The sequence below is a fragment of the Puma concolor genome, chromosome B1 (assembly GCF_028749965.1).
Source record: "Puma concolor isolate L17-30 chromosome B1, mPumCon1.1.hap2, whole genome shotgun sequence".
NCBI classification, from domain to species: domain Eukaryota; kingdom Metazoa; phylum Chordata; class Mammalia; order Carnivora; family Felidae; genus Puma; species Puma concolor.
The window spans coordinates 117,613,251-117,628,298 of NC_141670.1; positions in this window are offsets into that span (position 1 = coordinate 117,613,251).

Genomic DNA, 15,048 nt, shown 5'->3' on the forward strand with positions numbered 1-15,048 from the left:
GAAATCTCGTTGCTTATGCCTTCAAATATATTCATAATGTGACCATTTATCACTTCTGGTACAATTCTGGTCTGAGTCACAATAATCCATGTCCTAGATTAGTTAATAACCCTTCAAATAATTTCCTTTTTTCCACCCTTACTCTTTGCCATGCCTTTTCTAAAGATAGTGATCCTAATTAAATGCAGGCCAGATCTTGTAACTTCTCTACTTAAAATTGTTCAGTGATTCTGCATTTCTCTAAGCTATAAAAAACAATGTGCTTACGATGTCCCAGACATAACATAAGGCCATTTTATTCTGTACGAATATCATGCAGGGGTCTTGTAGGATCTACATATTCTAAGCCTCCTCTCTTTTAGTTCTCTGACCTTCTTTTTTTCCACTCTCCCCTTCTTATATTCCACTGGCCTTATTTCTCTAACACCACAAGTAAGCTCTTGACTTAGAGCCTTGGAAAGCAATGCCCACGGATATTCACGTAATTCACTTTCTTCGAATCTTTTTTCAAGTGTCAACTTTTCAATGAGTTCAAATCACCTATCACCTTATTTAAAATTGCAACCTGCTCCCTCAACCTTAATATCCTCCTTACATATTTCCAAATTAAGTGTCTTGTTTATTGACCTAAACTCCAGATTAATTTATCTCCCACTAGAATGCAAAGTACACTAGATCAGAGAGTTTTGGCAATTTTGTTCATTATTAAATCTTCTAGTACCCAGAACAATGTATGACATATAATACATAAATGCTATATGTTTATAATTTTATGGGATTAAATAAAAAATAGATTAAAAAGATATTTGAAATATGTTAAATAGAATGGTAAAGTGTTCTCTAATCTTTATTTGTTTTGATTCACTGATTTAATTGAGAGCTTACAATCTTCAAACTATTACTCTAAAAGGAGTCAGTTATTAACATATGTATTTCATGGATATTCAATAATTCAATATATACAGAACATAATAATAGTTTTGTAAGTTATATCACCACTCATATGTCAGAAAACATTCTTCAAAATATTAAAATCAATCACAGGTATACAGCTAGTCCAATCCTTGAGATCCCCCACAATAATTTAATAATTCAAATACAAAAAAACATTTCAAAAGTGGATTTTCTATATCTATATGGAAGTTACATAATAAATATGTTACCTTTTCTAGTAATAAATATGGATATTGTGTAAAATTCCAAAAAATTTTTTGAGATGAATATCCAGGTTTCATAGAGTACACGAGTCACACAACAGCAGTATATCAATAGAAAAATTACATATTTACATATATATAATATTGTAATATATATATGTGTATATATATTTTACATATATACATATTTATTTTACATATATACATATATATATCATATATATACATATATCAATACAAATATATATTTCCTGACAATTATCTTTCAAGTATATTGTATATGCATACATATTACAATATATATATTACTATATATATATGTATATATATATACAATATACATATATATATATATGAAATGGAAGAAAGAAGGTCCAAGATAGATCTTAACTTGAAATCAAGAAAACGCCAGCACTAATCCACTTTTAAGATCTGGTTGATGGGTTGCCTAAATAACGTGCCACTAGTCCATACCTTTGTGGTTGTAATTAAGCTCAGAGCTGCATATTTTGGGAAAGAGTGTGTTAAAACTATATATGAAAAAAATGTAATTTCTTTCAGTTTCTTAAATCAATATTGAAGTGGTAAGATTTGAAATATATTTTCAGTGTTTAATTCTTTTTTGTAATTTATTGTAAAGAAAAAATATTATAATAATCTCTCTTGCCAAAACACATAAACAGACACACACACACACACACACACACACACACACACACACACACACACATCCATACTCTTTTTTGTAAAAGGAAAAGACTACAACTGAGTTTTATGATTTCATGCACTATTTTAGTATAGTTACAACCAGGTTTTATTTCTTTAATAAATTCTTTCTCTAAAAATACACAATTAAAATAAATAAGAGACATACAGTATAACCTTAAATGAGAGCTTATATATGAGAGCTGTTGCATTCCTTACAACAGCTGCTTCTATTTCATTTTAAATCACTCAAACTTTATGTAGAGTCTTTGGAGCTGACTTTACAGAACAGCCATACTATTAGGCCTAAAGCACATGTTTCTGATCTTTTGTAAATGACATAACATTTCTTATAATATTCAAGAAATGAGACTGCATTGTGCTTGAGAGGAAAAATGATATATGTATTATTTAAAATATCATTGAAATCAGTATGAATGTTACCTACTGAGTGCACAGATAACTATATGTTTTATTTCACTGTTGCTTAATCCATCATTTCTACTTTCTAGAGATCCCTATTGCAAGAAATACAAATACAGCTCGCAACATTGACATCTAAAATTGACCATTGTTAACATGGTAAAAAGAGACATTATCTTCTTAATTTCTATTCCCAGTGAAATTTTTGTTTATGTGTAATAACTTCTTTTCTATGGAGCTTGAATCATACGTACACTAATTGGTGAATCCTTTCAACATCCTTATGAAACCGGCAGGAAATTTCTTTTAGTCAAAACATGAATGAAAACAAAGTTGTGCTCTATTATTCACCATGGAAAAGGAAATCTAATAAATTGTTACACAGAAATTGTTAATTAGCTATTCTTCTCTGTTGAGAACCAAACAAGAGGAAATTGGTCTAAATGTTCTTAAATTACAGTAGGGGGGATAGAAGATAACAATGTAAAAGACTTGTAGTGGTGAGAGTAAAAAAAAAGGTCCGGATAAGGTTGATGACCCTACAGGAAGCTTGTTAACAGGTGGAACACAAAATGACAGGCAAGGGTTGGGATTATGGGGGTGTGCAAAACACCCTACCACCTTGTCCTGTACCTCCTCTTCCCATCTCAGGACAGCCAGACACTTGTAGTTGAAATATGCTCCTAGCACAATCCCAAATTTCAGGGAAACATTTTTCCTGTGCCAGTGAGTTGATGTGGGCAAGCACCAAAGCTCCATAATACAAAAGCTTATTGGGAGTCATTCCTCATTTTGGAAGAGGTAAATAGGATAGATTTCAGATGCTATTTTTACATGGCTCAAAATGGGAGGAAAGTAATGCATGGCTTCGTTGATTTAATACAGTACAGTTATATATTTTTTCACAACTGCTAATTTAAACATTTCCTTTACTTTAGAGACATTGATCAAATTAATGGGTTTAGAACCCAGAGGGAAAAGTATTGATCTAATACTAATCTGCCTTTTAACATTCCAAAAAGTATCAAAGCAGCAGTATATGAACATTTTCAAAGTTTTCAGTTTCAATCCTAATAATCCAAAAATTAATTATTTGTATATACATATTGTATATACAATATGTATACATATGTACATATGTATATACATATACAATATGTATATACAATATGTATATACAATATACAATATGTATATATAATATGTATATACATATATATATTCATTCACAGATATCCTAAATGGCAAGAATCATCAGTATGATTAAATTTATTGGCTTAATCCAAAAGACTATTATATTCAGAATTTCATGTATTCTCAGAAATATAACTTTGAATCCAAACTTTAATTAGTTCTTCCAGACATGATGCCTTCCTTTATTTTTCACACATTAGTCTGGTCTGACTGAAATTTTACAAAATAAAATTAGTAATGTACATTCAGTTTTTATTTATATAGTCAACTCACTGAGAATTCATTTTCTGTAAAGAAAAGAAACTTATAGCTCTTGTTTGCAAATTACCCCACAAATATTCCACTACAATAAGAGATCCATGACAATATAAACATTGTTATTCTGTCTCAGTCCTTGCTGAGATGGGTTATTTATTTCAAGTTGCAGTATTTGATGAGTTTAAGTACTTCTACTAGTTCCATATCCTTTTGGCAAACCATGCTTAAAAGTAAAATCATTCAAATGTTCTTAAGGCAAAATATCTGACAGTCACAATTAAATATTTTTGTTCTAACATGGAAAATATTTTTTTTTTTAATTTAGGCAAACAGAGTACTTAGTACATACTTTAGTTGACTGGTTCTATATTTCATATTTACAAAGAATAAAGCTAAGCTGTCATAAAAAGTATTAGTAAATTCAGATTATATTTAATTCACAAAGAAATTCCAAAATCAGTCAATTCCTCCTTAGTTTAAGTTCATGCTACATACAGTTTTCCAGACACATACATAAATCAGAATATTTACTCCTACACCAAAATTCAGCCACATTTCCTTTACATGACAAATTATGTACAATGTGGCCTTAAAATTGAGTGCAAAGAATGGTTTCTTTATTTGATTACATTCAGTCTCATTGAATTTCCCATCTTTCTCAAGGTCTCTCTACTGATAAAGAATACTACAGGATAATATGAGGTCAAGATAAATAGAGCCAGAAATGAGATCTACATGTTTAATTCAATAGCCTGTTTGGGATAATAACATAAAATCACTCCATCTTTCTTTCTTTTTTTTTTTTTTTTTCTGGTTATCTTTCTGGCCCAAAAATATCTAAATGTAGCTGTTCAAAAATTTCCAGTGATTGAGACAAAGCCAAACTCCTTACCGTGGTCTGTAAGACACATGGGATTCTGGGCCCCACCTGCCATGCAGTCTTTCTTTCAATTCCCCATGTTTCCGCTTCTCTGCTAACAAAGCTACTGGAGTTTCAGTTTCCTAGTAATTCCCTAATCCTATTGTTCTCCCTCATTCTGTACATACTCTATCAAGCTTTGCTTCAAGTCCTTTCAATTTTCTTCTCACCAAGTGATTTCTTACCTTTGTTTAAAAAGTCTCCTAGGGGCGCCTGGGTGGCTCAGTCGGTTGAGCGTCCGACTTCGCTCAGGTCACGATCTCACGGTCCTTGAGTTCGAGCCCCGCATCAGGCTCTGTGCTGACGGCTCAGAGCCTGGAGCCTGCTTCAGATTCTGTGTCTCCCTCTCTCTCTGGCCCTCCCCCCATTCATGCTCTGTCTCTCTCTGTCTCAAAAATAAATAAAAATGTTAAAAAAATAAAAAATAAAAATAAAAAGTCTCCTGAACTCTGAAGCTTTCTCTCATACTGCTCATCACAGGTAGAATAAGGTGCTCCCTCCTCTGTGATTCTCACAGCTTTAATATTTCCATTATAAAATACCATTAAAATATGTATTTGATTCCTTTAAAAATTTTTTTTAATGTTTATTTATTTTTGAGAGAGACAGAGTGTGAGTGGGGGGAGGGGCAAAGAGAGAGGGAGACAGAATCCCAAGCTGTCTCCAGGCTCTGAACTATCAGCACAGAGCCCGAGGCAGGACTCAAATCCACAAACTACGAGATCATAACCTGAGTCAAAGTCAGAACTCAAACAACTGTGCCACGCAGGCCCCCTATCACTCCGTTTCTTAAATGTAAATATTATTTCCTAACTTTCTGACTACTTCTTTCAGATATATTCTTTATAAGTGCATAGTAGCTGGCACAATGCCTAGTACTTGAAAGCACTCAGCAAATGTTTGCTAAGTTTTTGATTTTTTATTTATGGCTTGGTATGACTGAAGGTATGCCACTTTCATGGCCTAGGATTTGCATAAAATGAATTTTTGTGATTCCAGCTTCAATGGAATAGCTGGATTAAGGCAAAAAGGCATGATACAATGCATCTATAACTCAGAAAATTCTCTATGTCATATTTTCCCCTATTTAGGGAGTACTAGCCAACCTTGTATTACATTGGGGCATAAATAAACCTCGGAGTTAGGATAGGTCCAAGTCAGCCCTGAATTATGAAAAGTATTTAATTCTAACTAAAAATATATAAATTTTATTAGCATTGCTATTTTAAAAAAGTATTTGTTTAAAATTTATTCAATATACAAAGGTTACAAATATAAAAGGAATTTCCTAAGCTGTTACATTCCAGGCTGATCTAATTAAAAGACTGCTTTGATTTCCTTCTATAAAAAGCCTGAGACACTCAAGAAATGCTGAAACATGTCAAAATACACAGGAACTCTCAATGGACAAAACTGGAACAATTTCAGCAACAAAGTAAATAATAGTAGTATTAGATTATAATCTATACTGATATGAATAAATGATTGAATAAATGAATAAAAAGACAAAAGGGATAGATACTTTTGAGAACAAATTATCATTAAGTAAACACCGTATCTATAATTGGGTGTAGGTAGATCATAAATAAATGACAAAGTCAGTAAGCAAAATTATGATGAAAAATAAAATATTTACAGTCTCAACGTATGTCTCCATTAGAAGAAATTTGACTTTGGGGAAACTGGCAAACACTACCTTTAACAACTAATCAAGGTTAACATCAACCAGTAAGAAGATATATCAACATCAGATATTTGCTGATATTATGCACTGAGGGCACATCCTTTTTGTAGTACTCTTGCTAAAAATGAATACTCAAACTAAAATCTTGAGAAAATATCAGACAAGCCTAAATTGAAAAACATTCTACAAAATTACTCTTGAAAAAAGTGTCAAGGTCACAAAAGACAAAGACAGACTGAGGAACTGTCACAATTTGGAGAAGACAAAGTAAATGTTACAGTTAAATGCAGTGTGGAAGCCTGGATTGGATTCTGGAGCAGAAAAAGGATGTTACTGAAACCATTCACAAAGTCAAATCATGTCTTTCTATAAATACATACATACATACATACATACATGCAATAGCATGTATTGTAGCAATGTTCATTTCCTGGTTCTGATAACTGTGGTATCATTATATAAAATGTTAGCATCAGAACTGTGTAAAGGGTATACATGAATGCTCTGTACTATTTTTGCAACTTTCATGTAAGTTTTAAAATTATGTCAGACTTAAAAAAATCTCCTTTACACGAAATCTTGGTTTAGTTGCTTACTCAGAGTCAACTTATTTTGTGAAGTTCTCTCTAGTCATCCTGGCCAAAAGTGAGTTGCAGAGTCTACAAAAGAATGCTTGAGTTTGAATCACAAACCTACAATATCCTAGCTATATAACCTTGGACAAGCTACTTTACCTTTCTGTGTTTCAATTGCCTCACATGTAAAATGGGAGTAGTAATAATACCTGCCTTATAGGATTGTTTTAAGGATTAATATTATAATATGAGTAAGTGCTTAGAAGAGTATCTGCCATATAGTATGCATCACGGAAGTGTTGTTATCATTATTCAATCTACATGGACCCCGTCATACATTTCTTTGCATTGCGACTGTCAGAATATAAATTCAATCTAGTATATAGATTATGATACAATGACCATGATTGCAGGAATTTGTTTTGCTAGCAGTCCCCAACTTTTATATAAAACTCATACCTGGAAATGTCAGAAGATAAAGAGGAGAAGGATGAACACCGACTTTCATGTTTTGTGGGGTTGGTTTATCAGTTTGTATATCAATATTCATATTCATTTTAGAATGATATTTTGGGAGTATCAATGAATAATGGAGAAAAATGTAGGCTTTTCAAAAGTCAAATATAGGACAGGGGTAAGAGGCTCAGGGATGGGCAAAATAGGTGGAGGGGAGGAGGTAATACAGGCTTCCAGTTATGAAATGAGTAAGTCATGGGAATAAAAGGCACAGCAGAGGGAATATAGTCAATGATATTATAATAGCATTGTATGGTGACAGATGGTAGCTACACTTGTGGTAAGTATACCATAATGTGTAAACTTGTGAAATTACTATGTTGTACACCTGAAACTAGTACAACATTGTGTATCAACTATACTCAAATTAAAAAAAAAAAAAGTTAAATATGGGAAAGAAAAGCTCACCTATACTCAAATTTATCCAGCACCACATACCATATACAGTGCCTTCTGCAGTAACTATCAGATAATAAGCATCAAAAGCATTTTTTTAATGTAGGGATAAATAAATAAACAAATTGGTATTAAGAAATGCCTTATCATTTTTTAAAGTTTTTATTTTAATATCAGTTAGTAAACATACGTTTTGTTAGTTTCAAGTATACAATATAATGATTCAACAATTCCATACATCACCCAGTGCTCATCACAATACGTGTACTCTTTAATACACATCACCTATTTCACCCAACCTTCCACCCATCTCCCCTCTGGTAACCATCAATTTGTTCTCTATAGTTGAGAGTCTGTTTTTTGGTTTCTTTGTCTCTTTTCCCTTTGTTCTTTTGTTTTGTTTATTAAATTCCATATATGACTGAAATCATACGGTATTTGTCTTTCTCTGACTGACTTCTATTTCACTTGGCATTATACTCTCTAGTTCCATCCATGTCATTGCAAATGACAACACTTCATTCTTTTTATGGCTAAATAATATTCCATTGTATATATAGATATATAGATAGAAAGATTATGTATGTATGTAATATAATACATACATATACATATTATGCACGTATATATGTATGTATATATATATACACACATACCTCTTCTTTATCCATTCATCAATTGATGGACACTTGGGCTGCTTCCTTATCATGGCTATTATAAATAATGCTGCTATAAAACATAGGGCATGCATATATTCCTTTGCGTTAGTGTTTTTGTATCTTTGGGTAAATACCCAGTAGTGCAATTGTTGGATCATAGAGTAGTTCTATTTTTAACTTTTTGAGGAAACTCCATACTATTTTCCACGGTGGCTTCACAAGTTTGCAATCCCACCAGTGCAATATTTTATCATTAATAAATTTATATATAACCATGAATTGATGCCTCTGCTTTAAATGTTACTAAGCTAGGGATAAAATTATTGTTGCATTGTTTTAAAAAAAAATTTAATGTTTATTTAATTTTGAGAGAAAGAGAGAGAGTGAGCAGGGGAGAGGCAGAGAGAGAAGGAGATAGAGAATCCCAAGCAAGATCAGTGCTGACAGCAGAGAGCCTGACATGGAGCTCAAATTCATGAACTATGACATCATGACCTGAGCAGAAGTTCAACGCTTAACTGAGTGAGCCACCCAGGTACCCCCACTGCATTTTTTATTTTAGAAATACTTAATCATATATTTATTTCTCTTACATCATAAGAGGCAAGGTAAGTCTTGTTCTATTTTAAAGGAAAAGTTGGAGTTAGTGATTCTAGTTTGTGTGGGAAAGGGTAAATAAATAAGATTTTATATACAAAAATAATTATACATTAAATCCTATGAAATAAAGTATGTTCCCAAACTAAAAATATACCTGACTTATCTTCCAGACCATACTGGTCACTGTTTTTTTATTTAATCATTTAGATGATTTGAAGGCATAGAGTTCCTTTCATAATCTCCCTTCTTTACACAACACATTTACTCATGATTTCATAGTACACATCTTCACATTCCTTTTCAATTTCACTTTTCTTTTTCAGTTAATAAAATCTTGATAATAATGTTCCTTAAACAGTTTTCCCTTTATCATCATATTCAGAAAAAAAAATGACTTACAAAGTTTTCTCCCTGAAGTCTCTGAAAGATATATCTTTATGTGTGCAAAGTATAAAAAGAAATTACCTATTGAGTATAATATATTGATATTTATGAGATATGATTTACACCAACTAAGAGTGTATTATATACATTTTTTAATTTAAAGGATTTTCCCAGGAGTATTCTGGGACACAGTAGGATGCACCAGGAATCCATCTCCCTACCTAGACAACAATTATACTGGCAGAATCTGTCTGATGTGACCATTTTGGAACTCTGGAGTCTACTGAAGGTTTTCCACTTCCAGGGAAAGGCATAGACAATAAATTGTGATTAATTTCAGTCAATTTCAGAAACAGATCAGTAGTAGCTACCCATCTCCCACTTCTAGCCTATGCAGCTGTGCATATGTTCCTGGAACACTTTACATACACAGAGTTTGCAAGAGGTAGGGTGGGCAATAAAGACCCTGTCTTGCAAATATTGGTATCTATATTCTAGTCATTGATTGTTGTCTCTGATCACAGAGGTGCAGACACTGAGGTGGCAGCCATTGTTGCCCCACCTCCCAATTTGTTGCAGGCCCCTCCCACAATGGCTGAAGTGACTTCTGAAGAATTTAAAGGGCCAGCACTGTTTTCCCCTTCCCCCTTCATTTTTTTCTTTTTTCTCTTTATAGGATCCAGACATTTGAAAGCAACTGCATATACAGAAAAATTATAAAGTCACCGTGCATGCCCAGGGAAAGGTACAGGCTCAGGAAAGACCTCAGAAGACCTTATCTTTATACCTTAGGCTGATCCTTAGCATGGAGACAGCCTACAACAATCAAAAAGACAACAAAAAACAAAAATAAAACAGCAAACCCTGGGGAAGCTTTTGATTTCCAGAGGAGAGAATCTAATTTCCAGAGTAATTATATTATTAGATTCAAATGTTCAGTTTTCAACAACAACAAAATAGCAAGGCATACAAAGAAATAGAAAAGTATGGCCCATTCAAAGGAAAGAAATAAACCAATAGATATTGCTCCTAAGAACTACCAGATTGCAGGCATACTAGACAAAAACTCTAAAACAACTATCTTAGGGACGCTCAAATATCTAGTTGGCTGGCTCAGTCCATTAAGCACCCAACTCTTGATTTTGGCTCAGGTCATAATCTCATGATTTGCTGACAGGGTGGAGGCTGTTTGGGATTCTCTCTCTCCCTCTTTCCCCCTCAAAATAAATAATGGAAACTTTTTTTTAAAAGTATGTTCAAGAACTAAAGGAAGTCATGGATAAACAGGAAAACACTGTATGAACTATAAACGGAAATATCAATGAAGAGATATTTGTTCAAATATCTAGAGCCGACATGTATAATAACTGAAATGAAAAGTTCACTAGAGAGATTCAAAGGCAAACTTAAGCAGGCAGAAGAATCAGCAAACTTGAAGATAGGACAATTGAAATGATAGAGCCTGAAGAAATAAAAGAAGAAAAATTGGAAGAAAAGTGAAAAGAGTCTGAGGAATCTGGGACAACACCAGTCAAATCAACACACACATTGTGGAAGACCCAGAAGGAGAAGAGAGAAAGGGGTAGAGAGCTTATTTGAGGAAATGATGTGGAAAACATCAAATCTGGTGAAAGGTTTTAGTAACACATAAAAAGATCAACAAATTATAAACAGAATGAATTCAAATAGACCCATACCAAGACACATTATAATTAAACCGCAAAAAGGCAAAGACAAAGAGCAAGTCTTAAAAAATCAGCAAGAGAGGGGCACCTGGGTGGCTCAGTAGGTTAAGTGTCTGACTTCGGCTCAGGTCACGATCTCACGGTTCATGAGTTCAAGCCCCATATCAGGCTCTGTGCTGACAGCTCAGAGCCTGGAGCCTGCTTCAGATTCTATGTCTCCCTCTCTCTCTGCCCCTCCCCCACTCACACTTTGTCTCTCCTTCTGTCTCTCTCAAAAATAAATAAACATCAAAAAAAAAAAAAGCAGCAAGAGACACACAAGGGGTCCTTAATAAGTTAGTCAGCCTCAAAAACTTTGGAGGCCAGAAGGCACTAAATTGCAATATTCAAAGTGCTAAAAGAAAAAGCTATCAACCAAGAATTCTATATCCACCAAAACTGTTCTTCTAGTGAGATAAACATTAAAACATTCCCAGATAAACAAAAGCTGAGGGGATTTGTTATGACTAGATCTGCTCTGCAAGAAATCCCAAAGGGAGCTATGTAGGTGGAAATGGAAGGACACTAGAAGTTGCATGAAGAAATAAAGATCTCCATAAAGGTAAATACATCCACAGTGATAAAAACTAGTATTATTGTAGTCGTTTGTAACTCTACATATTGTTTTCTATGTAATTTAAGAGACTAATGTGTTTAAAAAAACACAATTATTGGAGAAAGAGGAAAGCTTTTGCACTATTGGTGGGAATGCAAACTGGTGCAGCCACTCTGGAAAACAATGTGGAGGTTCCTCAAAAAAACTAAAAATGGAATTACCTTATGACCCAGCAATAGCACTACTAGGAATTTATCCAAAGCATACAGAAGTGCTGATTCATAGGGGCACATGTACCTCAGTGTTTATAGCAGCACTTTCAACAATAGCAAAATTATGGAAAGAGCCCAAATGTCCATCAACTGATGAATGGATAAAGAATAAGTGGTGTATATGCACACACACACACACACACACACACACACACACACACACACACACAATGGAATACTACTCAGTGATGAAAAAGAATGAAATCTTGCCATTTGCAACAACGTGGATGGAACTGGAGGGTATTATGCTAAGTGAAATAAGTCAGTCAGAGAAAGATATCAAGTGTTTTCACTCATATGTGGAATTTGAGAAACTTAACAGAAGACTATAGAGGAAGGGAAGGAAAGATAAGTTACAAACAGAGAGGGAGGAAAACCATAAAAAACTCTTAAATACAGAGAACACACTGAGGGTTGATGGGGGGGGGGAGAGGTAGGGGGAGGGGAAAATGGGTGATGGGCATTGAGGAGGGTACTTGCTGGGATGAGCACCAGGTGTTATATGTAAGTGATGAATCATGGGAATCTACTCCTGAAGCCAAGACTATACTGTTAGCTAACTTGATAATAAATTATTAAAAAATAAAATAAAAACTTAAATAAAATACAAATCAAAAAAACCACAATTATTATGTTTTTGTACACACAGTGTATACAGATGCAGTTTTGTGACATCAGTAACTGAAAGGGGTGGCAAAACAATTTTTCTAAAGGCTTTCTATGATTAATTAGCCTCTGAATTTAAGCAGGATACAACTCAAACCACAAGAAAACATGTATCATATTAGATTTCATATGAGGGCATGTAAAAGGGAATGTAAACAGTCATTTAAAATAACTTCACATTCAATTATATTTGGTGTTAAAAGCTACATTTTTATAGTATGTGAAATATAAATTAGCAATGTCATTATTTTCATTTCCTTTAGAGAAAACATGGGGAAATAAAAAAATGAAAGTACATGTGATTTTTTTGTGTATGTTATTGGGACTTCGGAAGTATAGCTTGTTTCAAATCTGAGCCCAATCAAGAAAAAAAAATCACTCTATGAACCATAGAAAAGACTCAAACTTTATACATACAGCAAAACTTTGCTTTGTGAGCATAATTTGTTCACAAATTTTTAATCCAAAGTACTTATATATTAAAGCGAATTTCCCCATAAGAAATAATGGAAACTCAGATTATTCATTCCATAATCCAAAAATATTCATATAAAAATGATTACAATACTATAACATAATACAAAACAATAAGGAAAATACAAAATATAAAGAAAAATAAACAAATTAACTTGCACTTACCTTTGAAAACCTTCCTGGCTGGTGTGAGGGAGACAAGAGAGAGGAGGGTTATTGTGTAAGATGACTTTCACTATCACTAACGGAATCACTGCTATCTATTGGCTTGATAGAAATTTTGTCTTTTCGTGCAACTTTAATAAGAAACCTATCCAAGGACACTTGCTTTTGCCTCCTTTTGAGGATTTCATGGATATGTGACATCACATTGTCGTTAAACAGATTCATTGCTTGCATTGCTACAGCCTCATTTGGGTAGTGCTTTTCTACAAAATTTTGCACTGTTTCTCACATTTTACATATCTCCCTAATCTCATTTGAAGTGAGGGATGCCTCTGCCTTTTTCTCTTCCTCCTCTGCAGATGAGATACAGATGTAGGCTTCTTATAAAATCTTGCAATTTTGGCTATTCACATACCTCGTTTGTACTTCTCAATGATTTCCTTCTTCTTACCGCCTTTCTTTTCACCCTTTTTCTGCATAGGGTCCATTGTGCATACTCTCGTGGATGTTTACTAAGTACAGTATTAATAAACTCCTGTCATATACTGTATTAAATGTAACTGGCAATTACATCAGAGGCATCAGAGGAAAGGGTCTATATCTGCAGGCAGCCTGACCTAGAATGAAGAAAGCATTCCTGAGCTTCCTCCTGTATGGAAAAGCAAAGGACTATCCACAGGTGCTTTGAAGTGACAAAAAATACACTAGTGCCTGTTGTGGGCACCTACCAATGTTCTGAAAAATCACTGATTTCTGTCAAACACCGCGGCCTGAGACCAAGCATCCGAGCATGGGGACAATCACCCTCAATCCCTCAGTGAGAAAGAGAGAGAGAGTGAGAGAGAGAGAGAACTATTGGCTCGGTTGTAACGTTCGCCATCACTTGGTCCTCGTATTGCAAGACATCGCTCATTTATCAAGTTAAAATTTATTTAAAATGTTTGCTTGTCTTGTGGAACACTTGCAGAACAAGTTACACCAATCAAAGGTTTTACTGTATGTCTGTGTGTGTGTGTGTGTGTGTATTTAACTCTCAATTTTCCCAATGGGTTTCATTTGCTCACTTTACAAAAGAGAGAAACTAAAAGTGAGAAAATACAGAAAATTGTTTTTATATTTCTTTAGCATATGTTTTGCCTTTAAATATTCACATCATTTAACTAAGTAATTTCTAACAATTTAGTAGCATAGACTCAAAATGAGCAAATTTGTAAATCTGTAAAGCAAAAACTTTCATGGGGACAGTGATTAAACTGTTGAGGGAGAGTGCTTCTTAGGTCTTTGCTTTTCTTATGTCTGCTTCCGTCCCATTTCCATGTAAATGATGTTATAGAAAATGATCACCACTCAGAGCAAACAGTTCTCTTTGATGCAGGAAAACTAATGAGTACACAGAAATCTACCATAGTCTTTCTGAGAAATTTTATTCCTGTGGGTTTTGTAATTTTTGGTTTTGGCCTCTTGAATTTCTAACTAGAATTTTCTTCCTGCAAAGTGTAAGTTTATCAGAAAGGCATAAAGTTACTCAATGGATGCTCTCTGGAGAAAAGAAGGAATGATCTTTTCCAATGAAGACAAAGATGATAATGAAAATCTAATGTGAAGTAATCAAACTCATGACAGTGCATTTTCTAGAAAAACATTTTGTTAAAACACTATCTAATGAACTGTCAGGGCCATGATGTAGCACATAACAAAAGTCAGCCTTGGATATACTTTGG